The 20615-nt window shown below is 35.7% G+C and overlaps 1 long non-coding RNA gene across 5 annotated transcripts; it reads right to left on the bottom strand.

Moving 5' to 3' along the window:
- Window positions 1-752: 752 nt before the first annotated feature.
- On the bottom strand, window positions 753-18667 carry LOC127838552 (uncharacterized). Of its 5 annotated transcripts, none has more exons than XR_008029854.1 (4): window positions 18557-18667; window positions 17875-17986; window positions 14702-14783; window positions 753-1202 (listed from the first exon to the last, which is right to left on the bottom strand). It is a non-coding gene; the product is annotated as an uncharacterized LOC127838552 (long non-coding RNA). The 5 variants fall into 5 exon arrangements; XR_008029857.1 differs by lacking the exon at window positions 14702-14783 and adding an exon at window positions 2735-2816; XR_008029853.1 differs by lacking the exons at window positions 14702-14783; window positions 17875-17986 and adding exons at window positions 2735-2816; window positions 5909-6020.
- Between the last annotated feature and the right edge of the window lie 1948 nt (window positions 18668-20615).

Raw genomic sequence — 20615 nt, 5'->3', positions numbered from 1 at the left:
AAGGCACAAATATCGTAGTATCTTTTGCAAATGATACAAATGTCCATGGCCTCGATACGGAACAAAAAGCAAGATTTCTTGTCAGGCGGTACGCTGAATCCACGAGAATATTAGAACGAGAGCGCCGATGGCGTTAAAAGCATAGGTGCAAGATACAGGGAAGAATGGCGTCACGTGGTATAATGTAGTTCGATATCGCCATCCGCGAATTTCTCAAATCAATAATTTCAAACAATTACCGACTATTTAAATAGATAATCTTTCCATTTACATCAGTGTTTGAAACGCTTATGAACAATAATTACCCAAGCCTTTCAAAATTTAAGCACGGACAGATCTGTATCGAACTATTCTTTTCACAAATGAAAATAGACGCTACCCTATTCGTCTGCGTCAAGAATTTGTCGTAAAACTTGTGGTAAGCGTTAGATGCAGACGTGCACAACAGATTGAGTTATGAATACAGATTTCTGAATGCAGATTTTTATAGAAACTCCTCACAGCAGTTACTTCCCTTGCTTCGCCCGGTCAGTAACTTCTAGTATAAGGGAGGCCACTGCGTAGGAGATTGAGATTTATAGTGCAGATAGAATTGTTTTACGAACGAAATTTGTTTTAGGTTATAAGAAGATTTTTTAACATAAAACGGTCTTAGAAAAATTAACTAAAAACGGTGTCAGCAATATTCTTGGAAGAAAACGTTAGAAAAACGTTTCCAAAAAAAAATTGTAAGAATGACCATTTACTAAATTAAATAGATATTTCGTCTGATTTTTGATCAGGTAAGGCTTCATAAAGGGCAGCCGACCGATGTGGATTTTCGAAATGTGGTATATACCATAAGCATAGGTGCGTAAACGCACCTATGCTAAAAATTGTCCATTTAATGCGCCACTGGGCCGTTCCTATTTAAATGGGCATCATGCACAGAACTTGGCCATCCAGGGCATATGTCCAAACATTTCAAGTTACTGTCACAGACTGCTTGAAGAACTAAACTGCTGATAAACAAGGACCTATGCTCAGATGTTGAAGCAGGACATGCACTGTGGGTTCTATCAACAGTCCAATCATTCTACATCATTCATGAAATCCATAGGCAATGATCTTCAGCTCATGACGAGATTCTGGAAATCTGATGTACTGCTCCATTATTGCTGACAAGACTCTACATGTTGAAATAACTGTGTAATGTTGTGTCCCTGAAATACAAAAATATAATTCATGCTAGAGTTTAGCCATGTTAATTATGCTTGATTGCATTGAAAGCTTTAGGCTTATTAAGACATTCTAGAGTCCGTTTTCTGGGAATAATCAGTACTTTGTATATATGAAGATAAAGAGACCGCTAATAAACAGGGTTGAACCCAAAATGTTCCCATCACTAGGTGAACACCATATCCACTACGCCAGCCTGACAAAGTAAATGAAGTGAAGCTTCTAAGTTATGTCTCATTTGATTGTTAACAAGAGCACCGCCCTGCGGGTTCAGACCTCTCATCTATTTTTTTTAAAGTGGAAGGGACCTATCTCAATACTTCAATCACAAAGGAGGGAGAGGTGGGGTGGAGAAGGGTGTATAGTGTGGTGGTGTGGTCATTTATTACACTTTCTTCAAAAATGAAAAAATGATAAAAATAAATATTTGTGTTCTTTAGCCATATTTTAAAAAAAATGGGCGGGGGGTATAGTGTGAGGGTGTGGTCATTTATTAGATGATCTTTCAAAATGAAAAAAAAATACTTTTTTCTTTTGGGGGGGGGGATGGTTTGGGTGGAGTCTATTGTGGTATGTCAGGTAAGAGTTGCTTTGCAAGGCTTGTAAAGAAGTTATGGAAATTTTAGCAAAATTTAATAATTTCACCTTGAGAGTCATGGTCATTCAAAGGTCAAGGTAAAATTCAACTTGCCAGGTACAGTAACTTATGATAGCATGACAGTATTTGAAGTTTGAAAGCAATAGCCTTGATACTTGAGAAGTAAAGTAGATCAAAACACAAAATTTAACCATATATTCAAAGTTACTAAGTAAGAAAAGGACCATAATTTCGTCAAAATGACAACCAGAGTTATTCAACTTGTCCTGTACTGTCCCCATATGATAATTTGCGAGTGTTCCAAGTATGAAAGCAATATCTATGATACTTTAGGAGTAAAGTGGACCAAAACACAAAACTTAACCAAATTTTCAATTTTCTAAGAATAAAAAGGGCACATAATACTTTCAAAATGCCAGTCAGAGTTACATAACTTTGTCTGCACAGTCCCTTTATGATAGTAAGTGTTGCAAGTATGAAAGCAATAGCTTTGATACTTAAGGATTAAAATGGACCTAAACACAAAACTTAACCAAATTTTCAATTTTCTAAGTATAAAAAGGGCACATAATTCTATCAAAATGCACGCCAGAGTTATCTTACTTTGCCTGCCCAGTCCCCTAATGGTAGTAAGTAAATGTATTAAGTTTTATACTTGATACTTTATGAGAAAAGTGGACCTAAACACAAAACTTTACCGGACGCTGACGCCAAGGTGATGACAATAGCTCATAATTTAAAAAAAAATAGATGAGCTAATAAATAAAATGTAACAGATTGCACACTTGATTACATGATTTTTCATAAATACTCCTTCAGCTTTTCATTTACATATGAAGGCTAGGGCCACTTTCTGCGAGCCTTACAAAAAAACTAACCATATTTGCAATTGTCAAGCCTCCTTCACATAAAATTTACCTTTGCTTATTCCAATATCCTTTTTTCCAACAGACATTGTGCGCTCACGTACCATACATGGTGCCACAGTTTCACAGAATTCCTACAAAACAAGGGCTGTTTGTAAAACATGCATGCCCCCATATGGGCTCTCCGTTGTAGTGACAGCAGTTGTGTGAATATGTTTTTTGTCACTGTGACCTTGACCTTTGACCTAGTGACCTGAAAATCAATAGGGGTCATCTGCCAGTCATGATCAATGTACCTATGAAGTTTCATGATCCTAGCCATAAGCGTTCTTGAGTTATTATCCGGAAACCATTTTACTATTTCGGGTCACCGTGACCTTGACCTTTGACCTAGTGACCTGAAAATCGATAGGGGTCATTTGCGAGTCATGGTCAATCTACCTATCAAGTTTCATGATCATAGGAATAAGCGTTCTTGAGTTATCATTCGGAAACCATTTTACTATTTTGGGTCACCGCGACCTTGACCTTTGACCTAGTGACCTGAAAATCGATAGGGGTCATCTGTGAGTAATTATCAATGTACATATGAAGTTTCATGATCCTAGGCCTAAGCGTTCTTGAGTTATCATCCGGAAACCATTTTACTATTTCGGGTCACCGTGACCTTTGACCTAGTGACCTGAAAATCAATAGGGGTCGTCTGCCAGCCCTTATCAATCTACCTACAAAGTTTCATGATCCTAGGCCTAAGCGTTCTTGAGTTATCATCCGGAAACCATTTTACTATTTCGGATCACTTTGACCTTGACCTTTGACCTAGTGACCTGAAAATCATTAGGGGTCAACTGCGAGTCATGATCAATCTACCTATCAAGTTTCATGATCCTAGGCCTAAGCGTTCTTGAGTTATCATCCGGAAACCATTTTACTATTTCGGGTCACAGTGACCTTGACCTCGTGACCTCAAAATCAATAGGGGTCATCTGCGAGTCATGATCAATGTACCTATGAAGTTTCATGATCCTAGCCCCAAGCGTTCTTGAGTTATCATCCGGAAACCACCTGGTGGACGGACCGACCGACAGACAGACCGACATGTGCAAAGCAATATACCCCCTCCTCTTCGAAGGGGGGCATAATAAATGAAGTATACATTTACAATTCAAATTTCTTTTAAAAGAATGTGTAGGTAACTCTATTCCCTATATATTACTTTATTGTTATAAAATAAATTTCTTAATATTTAAACAGACATTTAACAAAAATTAACTTGATTCATCAAATTAATCATAATCGAATAATAGACCAGTTTCACAATATGAACACCGATTATATAGGCGATACTATTTTAAGATATCAATCATATCACCTGACGCGTCGAATTGCAGAACGAGGCTGAACGTGTAACTGCATTTTCTTTTGCTATGCAAATTGCGTTGAATATCAAGATTTTAATGCGAACTGACACTGGTTACAATTAAGTCAAACATATGCATACAGACAACCATCACATGTCATGCTGTGTTGTCAATAAATTAATAAGTAATTCTTATATAAAAATTATAATACCTAAATAATAATTCAAGGACATAATATTTAATACTATTAGTGTATATTAATAAATTATATTTAATCTTTATAAATAACAAGAGATGTGTTCGTCAGAAACACAATGCCCCCTACTGCGCCGCTTAAAAAAAAATATATTATTTTTGACCTTTGACCTTGAAGGATGACCTTGACCTTGAACTTCCACCACTCAAAATGTGCAGCTTCATGAGATACACATGCATGCCAAATATCAAGTTGCTATCTTCAATATTGCAAAAGTAATGGCCAACGTTAAAGTTTTTTTCGGTCGGACGGACAGACTGACATACTGACTGACTGACAGTTCAACTGCTATATGCCACCCTACCGGGGGCATAAAAATACGAGTTACCCATAAGCATCAGAGTAAATGTGGTCTGAAGACTAAACATCGATTATTGCACAAATCGAAGTCATAAATAAGCAGTATACAATACAAAGTATTATAAGACTACTATTCTCAAAGGTATGGATGTATTAGTGTGTGAACTATTTCATGAATCATAGAACATGTAAGAGTTGAATCAAGCATAAGACAAAGTCCTATAAAAAAGAAGAAAATGACACTAATGTTTAGCATTAAATTTTTGAAATATTTAAAATATATAGGTATAAAGCACTTTATAATTATGATAAAACTGGCTAATATCTATACAGTATTTAGTTTCTGACAATCTGTTTGGACAGATGACTTTCGATGTTGACAATATCTTTTATGTTCAATAAAAGCAACAATAGAGAATTTGGCGTTAAATTATTCCAAGAAACAGCTACGCAATGCTACAACCACGAGAAGGCATGGTCACATGGAGGTGTCATTAATTGTGCTAAATGACCAGATATCTGCAACCTGTGGTTTATGACATCACGTTGTTATTTAGTATTTGTCTGCACAGTTTCTGATCATAACGAGATTATGGGTTTGTGCTGAATACAGGGGCATTTAAACGCAAGATCTATCAATAAACAAAACAATTGATCGATCGCCCAAATAATGCGCAAACAAAGAGTGTCAGATAATCCAATAAGTTTTAGACTGTCAATTTACACACACTAAGAATTGAAAGCCATACTTGGAGTGCCAGAATTTGTGCAAAAAAAAATGAATACAAACAAGTACTTTAATCAAGAAAATGTATTTCATATATTGGCACTTAAAATGGAAAGTATATATTAAGTAATTTACGGCTGATTCTGACGAAGTCAACTTGTGTTGGCAATATCATTAAATCGCTGAATGATCAAAAGCAGAGCAATATTGCGACGCACTATTAGAAATCTCTACACATTAAGCCTCATTCTCGAATTCTGCAAATCATTTGACTACACGCTATTGGCTTATTGTGAAAAGGGTCTATTCACTTATAAATATTTTAAAGAAGTAGATTTTCCATCACTACAGCGACTGCACTTTCTTAAAGGAAGTTTGGGAGTAAAATAGATCTACTCCAAGTTTTTGTCACAAAAAACTTCCAACATACAACACTTTCAAGTGGAGAATTAGCCGCATTTAGTGGATGATTTAGAAACATGATTAATTTAAATTACATGTAATAGCTATTGAAAAGTTTAGTTATCCAGTTATTCTTGCTGCAATGTGGATAAGAATAATACAAACCAATAGCTGACAAACCTGATATCAGTGATATGTTGACCTTTGAAGTTGAAATTGAGACCTGAAATCTGTCTGTATAGAGAGGCACAATTTGTTTGGCATATCTTCAACCATTACTGGCAACACACATCTACAAAATTTATATATAAATTATATAAAAACATAAATTTATTAATAATTTTATTTATTAATTTATGACGAAATGTTTTAATCTAATTCAGCTATAACGAAACTAAAAACGGATTAAAAACAATACCTTATTTTAATTGATAGGTTTAAAACAAAAATAAATTTATTAATATATTGACGTTCAACTGAACAAATACAAGACACAAGTACATTACATTACAATAAGTTATTATTTCAATCGCGTTCAGGGAAAACTGGGCTTAGTGCATGTGCGTAAAGTGTCATCCCAGATTAGCCTGTGCAGTCCGCACAGGCTAATCAGGGACGGCACTTTCCGCATAAACTTGATTTTCGGTAAGGAGGGACTTCCTTGAAATTAAAAATACCATAAAAGCGGAAAGTGTTATCCCCGATTAGCATGTGCGGACTGCACAGGCTAATCTGGGATGACACTTTACGCACATGCATTTAGCCCAGTTTTCTCAGAACGCGGCTCATTTAATTAACGATTGTCAACATTATGCAAATTATCCGATAGTTTTACACAATATTAAAAAGTACAAATACAAACCTGGTAATACATGTAAATGATCGTATGCAATAAAGTTATTGATCCCAATCTGATCTATTTCCGAATAATCTGCGAATCCATCGAGTAGAAACAACAACCATGCAATTCGCTCCGCCATCTTGAAACGTTATACTTACTGACCGCACTGATTGTGTTGCATTTGTTACAAAGTATCTGATTGGTTATTTCTTAGTATCGGATCCAATCAAATTTTTCGGGTAACTAGGGATTCTAACATCTAACAACCCGAGATATGTACAGAAATTCAATGCTTAATTTTCGCGGACGATATTTGTGTTCCGCGCTTTTTGGATCTGGTATTTACTGGATTTTCTCTCTTTAATAGACTTCTTAAAATAGCATTCTACAATCTCCGCGCGATTTTAAACACTAATATTTGTACAGAGTAGATAAATAAGGTTCCGCGCGATTATTTGAGCCCGCTTTTTCTACAGGGTTGAAAAATAATTGCTCCGACGGAAAATATATGAAAGTTCCGCGCTTTTTAGATTTCGATTTGTATGTAGTGTTTTATGGCCATGCTGGCATTGGTTTTTTGCGGAAAGTGAAAGTTCCGCGAAAAATTACAATCCCGATATTTACTATATAAGTATATGTTTTTTAGCGGGGGTCCCCTTTGGCTTTCCATAATATGGAAAGCCAAAGGGGACCCCCGCTAAAATACATATACTTATATAGTAAATATCGGGATTTTCATTTTTCGCGGAACTTTCACTTTCCGCGAAAAACCAAGGCCAGCATAGCCATAAAATACTACATACAAATCGAAATCTAAAAAGCGCGGAACTTTAATATATTTTCCGTCGGAACAATTATCTTTCAACCCCGTAGAGAAAGCGGGCTCAAATAATCGCGCGGAACCTTAATATTATCTACTCTGTACAAATAGTAGTGTATAAAATCGCGCGGACCTAATCCACAAAGCGCTGAACACAAATATCTTCCGCGAAAATTAAGCATTGAATTACTGTACAAATCTCGGGTTGCTATGTAAATTGCGGGTTGCTAATGAAAAATCGCGCGGAAGATTCATTACTCCGCGCGATTTTCAATAGCATTGAATTACTGCACGAAATTCGGGTTGCTATGTGGTTACGCGACAAAATTTGATTGGTTCCGACACCTAGAAAGAACCAATCAAAACTCGCGTCTTATCCAGCATTCATGCAGTCATCATGATGACGGTTGTTTCACATTAACACAAAACCTTTTAAGGGCGAAAGAGTGATCAATTTTGATGGCATTAGCAATGAGGTTAGTATTTAACATACATGAATTATGAATTTTAATGCAATTAAAACAGCTCAAGAGTATCGAGTGTTGTTTTCACGGTTTGTCTATATGCAAACGTCTCTGATAAAACATAAACACCCGCATAAACACGTCATAATCATATGTCGTCAAATAATGAAATATAGTGTTTGTGTGTAAGAAACATCTTCCCTTAAGCTCAGTTAGTAGAGAGCCAAGTTATTGTTATGGCAGTCGTATGCTCTAGTCCAGCATCGTATACATCTTCAATTAAAAAGAAAAAGAACAAGGCTTTACAGGCAATTCATCCCAAAGGCAACTCGTACCTTGGTCAACTCGTACCCATTTTTAGCTCGGCGTTTTCGGAGAAAACCCGAGGTATTGTCATAGCCAGCTCGTCGTCCGCCGTAGGCGTCGTGCTAAAACCTTAGCATTGGCTCTAAAATCAAAGTGCTCCACCTACAACTTTGAAATTTCATATGTAGATGCACCTTGATGAGTTCTACATGTCACACCCATTTTTGGGTCACTAGGTCAAAGTCACTGTGACCTCTAATATAAAACTTTCACATAGGCTCTAAAATCAAAGTGCTCCCACCTACAACTTTAAAACTTCATATGTAGATGCACCTTGATGAGTTCTACACGCCACACCCATTTTTGGGTTGCTAGGTCAAAGGTCACTGTGACCTCTACTATACAACTTTAACATTGGCTCTAAAATCAAAGTGCTTCCACCTACAACTTTGAAACTTAATATGTAGGTGCATGTTGATTTGTTCTGCACTCCACACCCATTTTGGGGTCACTAGGTCAAGGTCATTGTGACCTCTAAAAAAAAATCTGACAAGCACCTGTAGCCGAGCGTGGCACCCGTTATGCGGTGCTCTTGTTGTCAACTCGTACCTCATTCAAACTATTCAACTTGTTTCTTTGTCTTATTTTGTCACAATTGTCAAATTCTTGAAAGACATCAACCACAAGTGTCAATTTTCATCAACACTTTCGCTGCTTATACATATCTGCAGCAGACAACTTGCGTGAGCAATGCTTAGATAATTTAAGTGGAAACATCAAGAGGAAAATAAAAATTGTCTCTATGAGTTTGACTTATAAGCTAACCATCCTACACCTATTTCTGTATATCGGGTACGGGTTTAGTTCGGGTAGGTACAAGTTGACTAAAAAACAGGTACGAGTTGACCACAATGGGTAGGTGTTTACCTCGGAACAATTTGACCGGCATGCAGAACAAGATTATTGATTATTATATTTAACTGTCACACAAATCTGAAAGATAACACAATGTTTTACAAACTCAATGACTGTCAAGACATTCTAAACTCTTACAGTTAATATATAACAGGTGTACACATCTGATATACTGACCAAATTAAATAACTCAAGATTCACACCAGATACGACACAGTTTCAAAACTCAACATTTTGTCTGCATGGCACGCCAATTTAGTCCAAAATATTTGATTTAACCAGTGAATTCTGAGCTATATTTCTTAAAGCAGAATGCACATTATGTCTAAAGTGTTTTTCGGCTAATTTCTGTTATGAACTGTCTTCACACAAAGCATCTGGTAAACCTTAAGATATCAATAGCAGATTGCTAATAATGAGTATAATGTTCTGTATTGTGGAAGAAATACATGTAGTAAAATAATATGCAAGTATGAAACATGGTTTTTGTATTTTATAGCTGTAGCACTGTTCCCAACTTGAACATCATCTTCTGTGTACATACCTGAGGCAGAGCCAGCTTGCCCATCTGACATCTGATGTGGACAACCGAGTCAGAGCCAGCTTGCATGTCATCTGTTGTGGACATCGGTGTTAGAGCCAGCTTGCACGTCCTCTATTGTGGACATTGGTGTTAGTGCTAGCTTGCACGTCATCTGTTGTGAACATCCGTGTAAGAGCCAGCTTGCACGTCATCTCTTATGGACATCAGTATTAGAGCCAGCTTGCACATCCTCTGTTGTGGACATCCGTGTAAGTGCTAGCTTGCACGTAATCTGTTGTGGACATCTGTGTTAGAGTCAGCTTGCACGTCATATGTTTAGGACATCAGTCAGAGATAGCTTGCATGTTATTTACTTGTGGACATTAGTCAGAGCCAGCAAGGACAATCTCTGTTGTGGATATCTGTCTTAGAGCTTGCACGTCATCGGTTGTTCACATCCTTGTAATAACCAGCTTGCACATCAACTGATGTGGAAAGCTGAGTCAGAGCCAGCTTGCACATCATCCGTTGTGGACATCTCTTTATGATTCTACTCTTTGCTTAGATTGACACTGTGACTTTAGTGTAATACGTTACAACCTTAAGCTATTCCTATTGTTGAATAAAAATATTGTGTCATTAAAATATATTTTGTTGGATAATTTGTATGTTGAGTTGTATTGTTTGGTCATTGCAAAGTATCAAGTTATTTTAAGACAAGAAAAAGCTCATCTTTCATCATGTATTTATATTAAAATTCTTGAATGTTAGTAAAGGTACAGTTCATATAATTAAAAGCAATTGTAATATGATTGCTTGTGTTTTATTGCACAGTGAATACCATCTTGTCTTTATGCTGACATACATTGTATAGAACGGAGAAATAGTAAACTGTCCTTTTTATATGCAATGGGATTGTATATCAAGACTTGTGTGTTCAGATGAAAAAATTGCCATAATTTTTCTCTTTATATTTTATTCCTGCTAAATGGTTGATGCAATAAAGTTAAGTCTTTAATGACTTGTGTTTCTTGTAATATTATTTGTAAGCGAATTTGGCTGTAGTATTAGATGCATGCTGTACAAGATACTGTAGATCAACATTATATTGTTTGAGTATGAATAGATAATTCAAGGTGCACAGCCATTAATTTTGCCCTCCACCATCTCCGATTTTGGTTAGACAGTTGCAAGTTACTTGCATTAGTATGAAGTCTTAAAAATCAGTATAATTGCTGTTGTGTTATTATTAACCTTTTCCTGCTCTGAGGAAATTTAAAAATTTCTACATGCAAACATCATAAAACCAGAACAGCCTGCAAGTAACTCACAATCTGCTCAGGTTTTATGCTGTTTGCTGCTCATCAGTATCCATGGGTTGGAAACAAAGCCTTTAAAACTTTAATATAGTAAGAAAGGTGTTAAATTAAATTTATTCTCGAATGTGTCTTAGTGCGTTTTTGAGTGGTACAGGGTTAAATGTCTCATTTTGTTTTTGATTATCTTTGGTTTATTGAACATATATGAGCCTTGCTCTGTGAAAAAGGGGTTTAATGCATGTGCGTTAAGTATCGTCCCTGATTAGCCTGTGCGGTCTGCCCAGGCTAATCTGGAGTGCTCATGCATTAAACCACTTTTTCACAGAGCGAGGCTCATATGTATTAGACAGCACATTCAAATAATACAATTTAAATCTGAATCTTTTATTTAGTTGCAATACCTTAAAGCTTACTATGTTTGCAGTTTTAGTGAAAACACAAACTTTTAATCAAAAAAGCATATAATGTGTATTACTCATTAAATCAACTTCCACTTTATTCCATACACGTGTTCGACTCTGTGACATTATGTTCTGTAAAAGCTTTTCATTGCAAATTCATTAAACATAAATTGGTAACCTTGGGTATCCAAAAGGAATCCAAATTTTACTAGCCATAGACTTTCCAAAATGCAATTGTTTCTGAGAAGTATTTTTCTCTAGAAGGTGGCAAAACTCCTAAGCAATTCCTTTTTGGGCTAATGGTAGGGCTTATGCGTGTAACATCCATTGACAAATTATTAAATATACATTGAAAGGCCATTGTTCACAAAACGGATCATGATATAACATGATGCAGCATTTTGTACTATATCAAATTAAATGTTGCTGAAAAACAGTAGAATACTCAAAGTATGGACATTTTATTCTGTTAATAATGCTATCTTTTTAACATTACAAATCAATAAAGCATGCTTAACAATAGCAGAACTCTTTTGACTTTTAATTATCTTGTCAAGTCTTTAAATCTTTTCAAAATTCATTGTCCCACTAACACCATCCTATAAAACAGGTTATGGCTTCCAATTGTTAATCAACTATAAAGCATGAACAAAGGCACAAATATCGTAGTATCTTTTGCAAATGATACAAATGTCCATGGCCTCGATACGGAACAAAAAGCAAGATTTCTTGTCAGGCGGTACGCTGAATCCACGAGAATATTAGAACGAGAGCGCCGATGGCGTTAAAAGCATAGGTGCAAGATACAGGGAAGAATGGCGTCACGTGGTATAATGTAGTTCGATATCGCCATCCGCGAATTTCTCAAATCAATAATTTCAAACAATTACCGACTATTTAAATAGATAATCTTTCCATTTACATCAGTGTTTGAAACGCTTATGAACAATAATTACCCAAGCCTTTCAAAATTTAAGCACGGACAGATCTGTATCGAACTATTCTTTTCACAAATGAAAATAGACGCTACCCTATTCGTCTGCGTCAAGAATTTGTCGTAAAACTTGTGGTAAGCGTTAGATGCAGACGTGCACAACAGATTGAGTTATGAATACAGATTTCTGAATGCAGATTTTTATAGAAACTCCTCACAGCAGTTACTTCCCTTGCTTCGCCCGGTCAGTAACTTCTAGTATAAGGGAGGCCACTGCGTAGGAGATTGAGATTTATAGTGCAGATAGAATTGTTTTACGAACGAAATTTGTTTTAGGTTATAAGAAGATTTTTTAACATAAAACGGTCTTAGAAAAATTAACTAAAAACGGTGTCAGCAATATTCTTGGAAGAAAACGTTAGAAAAACGTTTCCAAAAAAAAATTGTAAGAATGACCATTTACTAAATTAAATAGATATTTCGTCTGATTTTTGATCAGGTAAGGCTTCATAAAGGGCAGCCGACCGATGTGGATTTTCGAAATGTGGTATATACCATAAGCATAGGTGCGTAAACGCACCTATGCTAAAAATTGTCCATTTAATGCGCCACTGGGCCGTTCCTATTTAAATGGGCATCATGCACAGAACTTGGCCATCCAGGGCATATGTCCAAACATTTCAAGTTACTGTCACAGACTGCTTGAAGAACTAAACTGCTGATAAACAAGGACCTATGCTCAGATGTTGAAGCAGGACATGCACTGTGGGTTCTATCAACAGTCCAATCATTCTACATCATTCATGAAATCCATAGGCAATGATCTTCAGCTCATGACGAGATTCTGGAAATCTGATGTACTGCTCCATTATTGCTGACAAGACTCTACATGTTGAAATAACTGTGTAATGTTGTGTCCCTGAAATACAAAAATATAATTCATGCTAGAGTTTAGCCATGTTAATTATGCTTGATTGCATTGAAAGCTTTAGGCTTATTAAGACATTCTAGAGTCCGTTTTCTGGGAATAATCAGTACTTTGTATATATGAAGATAAAGAGACCGCTAATAAACAGGGTTGAACCCAAAATGTTCCCATCACTAGGTGAACACCATATCCACTACGCCAGCCTGACAAAGTAAATGAAGTGAAGCTTCTAAGTTATGTCTCATTTGATTGTTAACAAGAGCACCGCCCTGCGGGTTCAGACCTCTCATCTATTTTTTTTAAAGTGGAAGGGACCTATCTCAATACTTCAATCACAAAGGAGGGAGAGGTGGGGTGGAGAAGGGTGTATAGTGTGGTGGTGTGGTCATTTATTACACTTTCTTCAAAAATGAAAAAATGATAAAAATAAATATTTGTGTTCTTTAGCCATATTTTAAAAAAAATGGGCGGGGGGTATAGTGTGAGGGTGTGGTCATTTATTAGATGATCTTTCAAAATGAAAAAAAATTACTTTTTTCTTTTGGGGGGGGATGGTTTGGGTGGAGTCTATTGTGGTATGTCAGGTAAGAGTTGCTTTGCAAGGCTTGTAAAGAAGTTATGGAAATTTTAGCAAAATTTAATAATTTCACCTTGAGAGTCATGGTCATTCAAAGGTCAAGGTAAAATTCAACTTGCCAGGTACAGTAACTTATGATAGCATGACAGTATTTGAAGTTTGAAAGCAATAGCCTTGATACTTGAGAAGTAAAGTAGATCAAAACACAAAATTTAACCATATATTCAAAGTTACTAAGTAAGAAAAGGACCATAATTTCGTCAAAATGACAACCAGAGTTATTCAACTTGTCCTGTACTGTCCCCATATGATAATTTGCGAGTGTTCCAAGTATGAAAGCAATATCTATGATACTTTAGGAGTAAAGTGGACCAAAACACAAAACTTAACCAAATTTTCAATTTTCTAAGAATAAAAAGGGCACATAATACTTTCAAAATGCCAGTCAGAGTTACATAACTTTGTCTGCACAGTCCCTTTATGATAGTAAGTGTTGCAAGTATGAAAGCAATAGCTTTGATACTTAAGGATTAAAATGGACCTAAACACAAAACTTAACCAAATTTTCAATTTTCTAAGTATAAAAAGGGCACATAATTCTGTCAAAATGCACGCCAGAGTTATCTAACTTTGCCTGCCCAGTCCCCTCATGGTAGTAAGTAAATGTACTAAGTTTTATACTTGATACTTTATGAGAAAAGTGGACCTAAACACAAAACTTTACCGGACGCTGACGCCAAGGTGATGACAATAGCTCATAATTTAAAAAAAAAATAGATGAGCTAATAAATAAAATGTAACAGATTGCACACTTGATTACATGATTTTTCATAAATACTCCTTCAGCTTTTCATTTACATATGAAGGCTAGGGCCACTTTCTGCGAGCCTTACAAAAAAACTAACCATATTTGCAATTGTCAAGCCTCCTTCACATAAAATTTACCTTTGCTTATTCCAATATCCTTTTTTCCAACAGACATTGTGCGCTCACGTACCATACATGGTGCCACAGTTTCACAGAATTCCTACAAAACAAGGGCTGTTTGTAAAACATGCATGCCCCCATATGGGCTCTCCGTTGTAGTGACAGCAGTTGTGTGAATATGTTTTTTGTCACTGTGACCTTGACCTTTGACCTAGTGACCTGAAAATCAATAGGGGTCATCTGCCAGTCATGATCAATGTACCTATGAAGTTTCATGATCCTAGCCATAAGCGTTCTTGAGTTATTATCCGGAAACCATTTTACTATTTCGGGTCACCGTGACCTTGACCTTTGACCTAGTGACCTGAAAATCGATAGGGGTCATTTGCGAGTCATGATCAATCTACCTATCAAGTTTCATGATCATAGGAATAAGCGTTTTTGAGTTATCATTCGGAAACCATTTTACTATTTTGGGTCACCGCGACCTTGACCTTTGACCTAGTGACCTGAAAATCGATAGGGGTCATCTGCGAGTAATTATCAATGTACATATGAAGTTTCATGATCCTAGGCCTAAGCGTTCTTGAGTTATCATCCGGAAACCATTTTACTATTTCGGGTCACCGTGACCTTTGACCTAGTGACCTGAAAATCAATAGGGGTCGTCTGCCAGCCCTTATCAATCTACCTACAAAGTTTCATGATCCTAGGCCTAAGCGTTCTTGAGTTATCATCCGGAAACCATTTTACTATTTCGGATCACTTTGACCTTGACCTTTGACCTAGTGACCTGAAAATCATAAGGGGTCAACTGCGAGTCATGATCAATCTACCTATCAAGTTTCATGATCCTAGGCCTAAGCGTTCTTGAGTTATCATCCGGAAACCATTTTACTATTTCGGGTCACAGTGACCTTGACCTTGTGACCTCAAAATCAATAGGGGTCATCTGCGAGTCATGATCAATGTACCTATGAAGTTTCATGATCCTAGCCCCAAGCGTTCTTGAGTTATCATCCGGAAACCACCTGGTGGACGGACCGACCGACAGACAGACCGACATGTGCAAAGCAATATACCCCCTCCTCTTCGAAGGGGGGCATAATAAATGAAGTATACATTTACAATTCAAATTTCTTTTAAAAGAATGTGTAGGTAACTCTATTCCCTATATATTACTTTATTGTTATAAAATAAATTTCTTAATATTTAAACAGACATTTAACAAAAATTAACTTGATTCATCAAATTAATCATAATCGAATAATAGACCAGTTTCACAATATGAACACCGATTATATAGGCGATACTATTTTAAGATATCAATCATATCACCTGACGCGTCGAATTGCAGAACGAGGCTGAACGTGTAACTGCATTTTCTTTTGCTATGCAAATTGCGTTGAATATCAAGATTTTAATGCGAACTGACACTGGTTACAATTAAGTCAAACATATGCATACAGACAACCATCACATGTCATGCTGTGTTGTCAATAAATTAATAAGTAATTATTATATAAAAATTATAATACCTAAATAATAATTCAAGGACATAATATTTAATACTATTAGTGTATATTAATAAATTATATTTAATCTTTATAAATAACAAGAGATGTGTTCGTCAGAAACACAATGCCCCCTACTGCGCCGCTTAAAAAAATATATATTATTTTTGACCTTTGACCTTGAAGGATGACCTTGACCTTGAACTTCCACCACTCAAAATGTGCAGCTTCATGAGATACACATGCATGCCAAATATCAAGTTGCTATCTTCAATATTGCAAAAGTAATGGCCAACGTTAAAGTTTTTTTCGGTCGGACGGACAGACTGACATACTGACTGACTGACAGTTCAACTGCTATATGCCACCCTACCGGGGGCATAAAAATACGAGTTACCCATAAGCATCAGAGTAAATGTGGTCTGAAGACTAAACATCGATTATTGCACAAATCGAAGTCATAAATAAGCAGTATACAATACAAAGTATTATAAGACTACTATTCTCAAAGGTATGGATGTATTAGTGTGTGAACTATTTCATGAATCATAGAACATGTAAGAGTTGAATCAAGCATAAGACAAAGTCCTATAAAAAAGAAGAAAATGACACTAATGTTTAGCATTAAATTTTTGAAATATTTAAAATATATAGGTATAAAGCACTTTATAATTATGATAAAACTGGCTAATATCTATACAGTATTTAGTTTCTGACAATCTGTTTGGACAGATGACTTTCGATGTTGACAATATCTTTTATGTTCAATAAAAGCAACAATAGAGAATTTGGCGTTAAATTATTCCAAGAAACAGCTACGCAATGCTACAACCACGAGAAGGCATGGTCACATGGAGGTGTCATTAATTGTGCTAAATGACCAGATATCTGCAACCTGTGGTTTATGACATCACGTTGTTATTTAGTATTTGTCTGCACAGTTTCTGATCATAACGAGGTTATGGGTTTGTGCTGAATACAGGGGCATTTAAACGCAAGATCTATCAATAAACAAAACAATTGATCGATCGCCCAAATAATGCGCAAACAAAGAGTGTCAGATAATCCAATAAGTTTTAGACTGTCAATTTACACACACTAAGAATTGAAAGCCATACTTGGAGTGCCAGAATTTGTGCAAAAAAAATGAATACAAACAAGTACTTTAATCAAGAAAATGTATTTCATATATTGGCACTTAAAATGGAAAGTATATATTAAGTAATTTACGGCTGATTCTGACGAAGTCAACTTGTGTTGGCAATATCATTAAATCGCTGAATGATCAAAAGCAGAGCAATATTGCGACGCACTATTAGAAATCTCTACACATTAAGCCTCATTCTCGAATTCTGCAAATCATTTGACTACACGCTATTGGCTTATTGTGAAAAGGGTCTTTTCACTTATAAATATTTTAAAGAAGTAGATTTTCCATCACTACAGCGACTGCACTTTCTTAAAGGAAGTTTGGGAGTAAAATAGATCTACTCCAAGTTTTTGTCACAAAAAACTTCCAACATACAACACTTTCAAGTGGAGAATTAGCCGCATTTAGTGGATGATTTAGAAACATGATTAATTTAAATTACATGTAATAGCTATTGAAAAGTTTAGTTATCCAGTTATTCTTGCTGCAATGTGGATAAGAATAATACAAACCAATAGCTGACAAACCTGATATCAGTGATATGTTGACCTTTGAAGTTGAAATTGAGACCTGAAATCTGTCTGTATAGAGAGGCACAATTTGTTTGGCATATCTTCAACCATTACTGGCAACACACATCTACAAAATTTATATATAAATTATATAAAAACATAAATTTATTAATAATTTTATTTATTAATTTATGACGAAATGTTTTAATCTAATTCAGCTATAACGAAACTAAAAACGGATTAAAAACAATACCTTATTTTAATTGATAGGTTTAAAACAAAAATAAATTTATTAATATATTGACGTTCAACTGAACAAATACAAGACACAAGTACATTACATTACAATAAGTTATTATTTCAATCGCGTTCAGGGAAAACTGGGCTTAGTGCATGTGCGTAAAGTGTCATCCCAGATTAGCCTGTGCAGTCCGCACAGGCTAATCAGGGACGGCACTTTCCGCATAAACTTGATTTTCGGTAAGGAGGGACTTCCTTGAAATTAAAAATACCATAAAAGCGGAAAGTGTTATCCCCGATTAGCATTTGCGGACTGCACAGGCTAATCTGGGATGACACTTTACGCACATGCATTTAGCCCAGTTTTCTCAGAACGCGGCTCATTTAATTAACGATTGTCAACATTATGCAAATTATCCGATAGTTTTACACAATATTAAAAAGTACAAATACAAACCTGGTAATACATGTAAATGATCGTATGCAATAAAGTTATTGATCCCAATCTGATCTATTTCCGAATAATCTGCGAATCCATCGAGTAGAAACAACAACCATGCAATTCGCTCCGCCATCTTGAAACGTTATACTTACTGACCGCACTGATTGTGTTGCATTTGTTACAAAGTATCTGATTGGTTATTTCTTAGTATCGGATCCAATCAAATTTTTCGGGTAACTAGGGATTCTAACATCTAACAACCCGAGATATGTACAGAAATTCAATGCTTAATTTTCGCGGACGATATTTGTGTTCCGCGCTTTTTGGATCTGGTATTTACTGGATTTTCTCTCTTTAATAGACTTCTTAAAATAGCATTCTACAATCTCCGCGCGATTTTAAACACTAATATTTGTACAGAGTAGATAAATAAGGTTCCGCGCGATTATTTGAGCCCGCTTTTTCTACAGGGTTGAAAAATAATTGCTCCGACGGAAAATATATGAAAGTTCCGCGCTTTTTAGATTTCGATTTGTATGTAGTGTTTTATGGCCATGCTGGCATTGGTTTTTTGCGGAAAGTGAAAGTTCCGCGAAAAATTACAATCCCGATATTTACTATATAAGTATATGTTTTTTAGCGGGGGTCCCCTTTGGCTTTCCATACATTAATTTGTTGAAAGTTGGGGTACGCTGGTAAATGGGGTCAGTCCATTTGAATGATGTTTGTTTTCATGTCGATGCAATTACCAGATAATAAAAACGTCCGTACATTTCAACAAATTAGTTTGACTCATCAAGTTGAGAGGTTTATGTAAGGATCTAGATATATAAGAAATTCCCTTTGAACACTGAACAATAAGAATTTAACACATAGGAAAATCGCTACAGGTTTAATTACAGAACCCAATCCCAGGTGGGCGGGGAAGGACTTTGTCATGTATTGGAAATGTTGTTAGTTACTTGGAGAATTACATAGACGTTGAAGTTTTACATTAACAACTAATTTACAGAAGTATATTGACTTAGAAACTTTATGTAAACAACTTAAAAAAGAGCAAAGAACAACCCATCGAGTTTATTATTATGTGTTGTCGTTATAACGGCACATTATCTACTCACACTAATGTGTGGTTTGACAGTGCTAGCACACGTTTCATGCGGTGAATATGCAACTTACAAATGAAAAACACAACACAAAAGTTAAACTTGTGTTTTAATTGTATTTATTTATTTAGAAAAGTAAATTGCAAACTTTATTTCAAAGTGAGCGTATACATCGATTACATTTTTAAAAGACATTTCTTGTTATATTTAGTTGTTTTCGGTTTTAGCGATTATAATGCATTTTTGAGGTTGCCTATAGTATGCCTGTAGCAATTGATTAACTCATATCCAACTGTCTATGTATTGAGAACTGTGAATATAAATAAGCTTAACCTTCTACTAACCTTCTACTAATGCGTTGCTAGCACCCGTAAATACAAAAGATTGCCGCTATCTGTTGTGAACGAAAGAACGTTTTCCAGAAATACCCGCTTAAGTAGAATGAACGAGGTTACGAAACAGGTCATTCGTATTATTATTATATTTAATTGTTTGTTATATTCGGTTTTAGAGATTATGAAACATTTTTTTCTGTCTATCTTATCGCTGAAGTTATTGTTTTACTTATGTTCAACGTTTTATATATTGAGAATATAAATAAGCGTAAACTTTTTCCCGAATCTATTAATAGCCTCAAATTACGATTGACCTGTACTACGTCATTGAGGTGTATGTGAGAGCGTTGTTATCACCCGTGCACTCTCCTTTGTTTATCGACAACCGCATCTATTAATAGCCTCAGTTGAATGGACTGAGCAAAAATACTATGTCATGAAGACGCAGCAGAAAGTGGACTATTTTATTCATGCATAAACAATCTCTTACGCGACACGTACAATACGATCATTGTTTATTGATTCTTTTCTTTAAAAGCACCGTCCGAAACTATTGCTTTTAACACGATATTCATATAATGTTTCCATTTGTGAATGAATATAATTGGAGAACTCAAACCTCTTGCATAAATT

The sequence above is a fragment of the Dreissena polymorpha genome, chromosome 7 (assembly GCF_020536995.1).
Source record: "Dreissena polymorpha isolate Duluth1 chromosome 7, UMN_Dpol_1.0, whole genome shotgun sequence".
Classification (NCBI taxonomy): Eukaryota; Metazoa; Mollusca; class Bivalvia; order Myida; family Dreissenidae; genus Dreissena; species Dreissena polymorpha.
The sequence above is the reverse complement of the archived record's forward strand: the minus strand, read 5'-3'. Positions and strand labels throughout refer to the sequence as shown.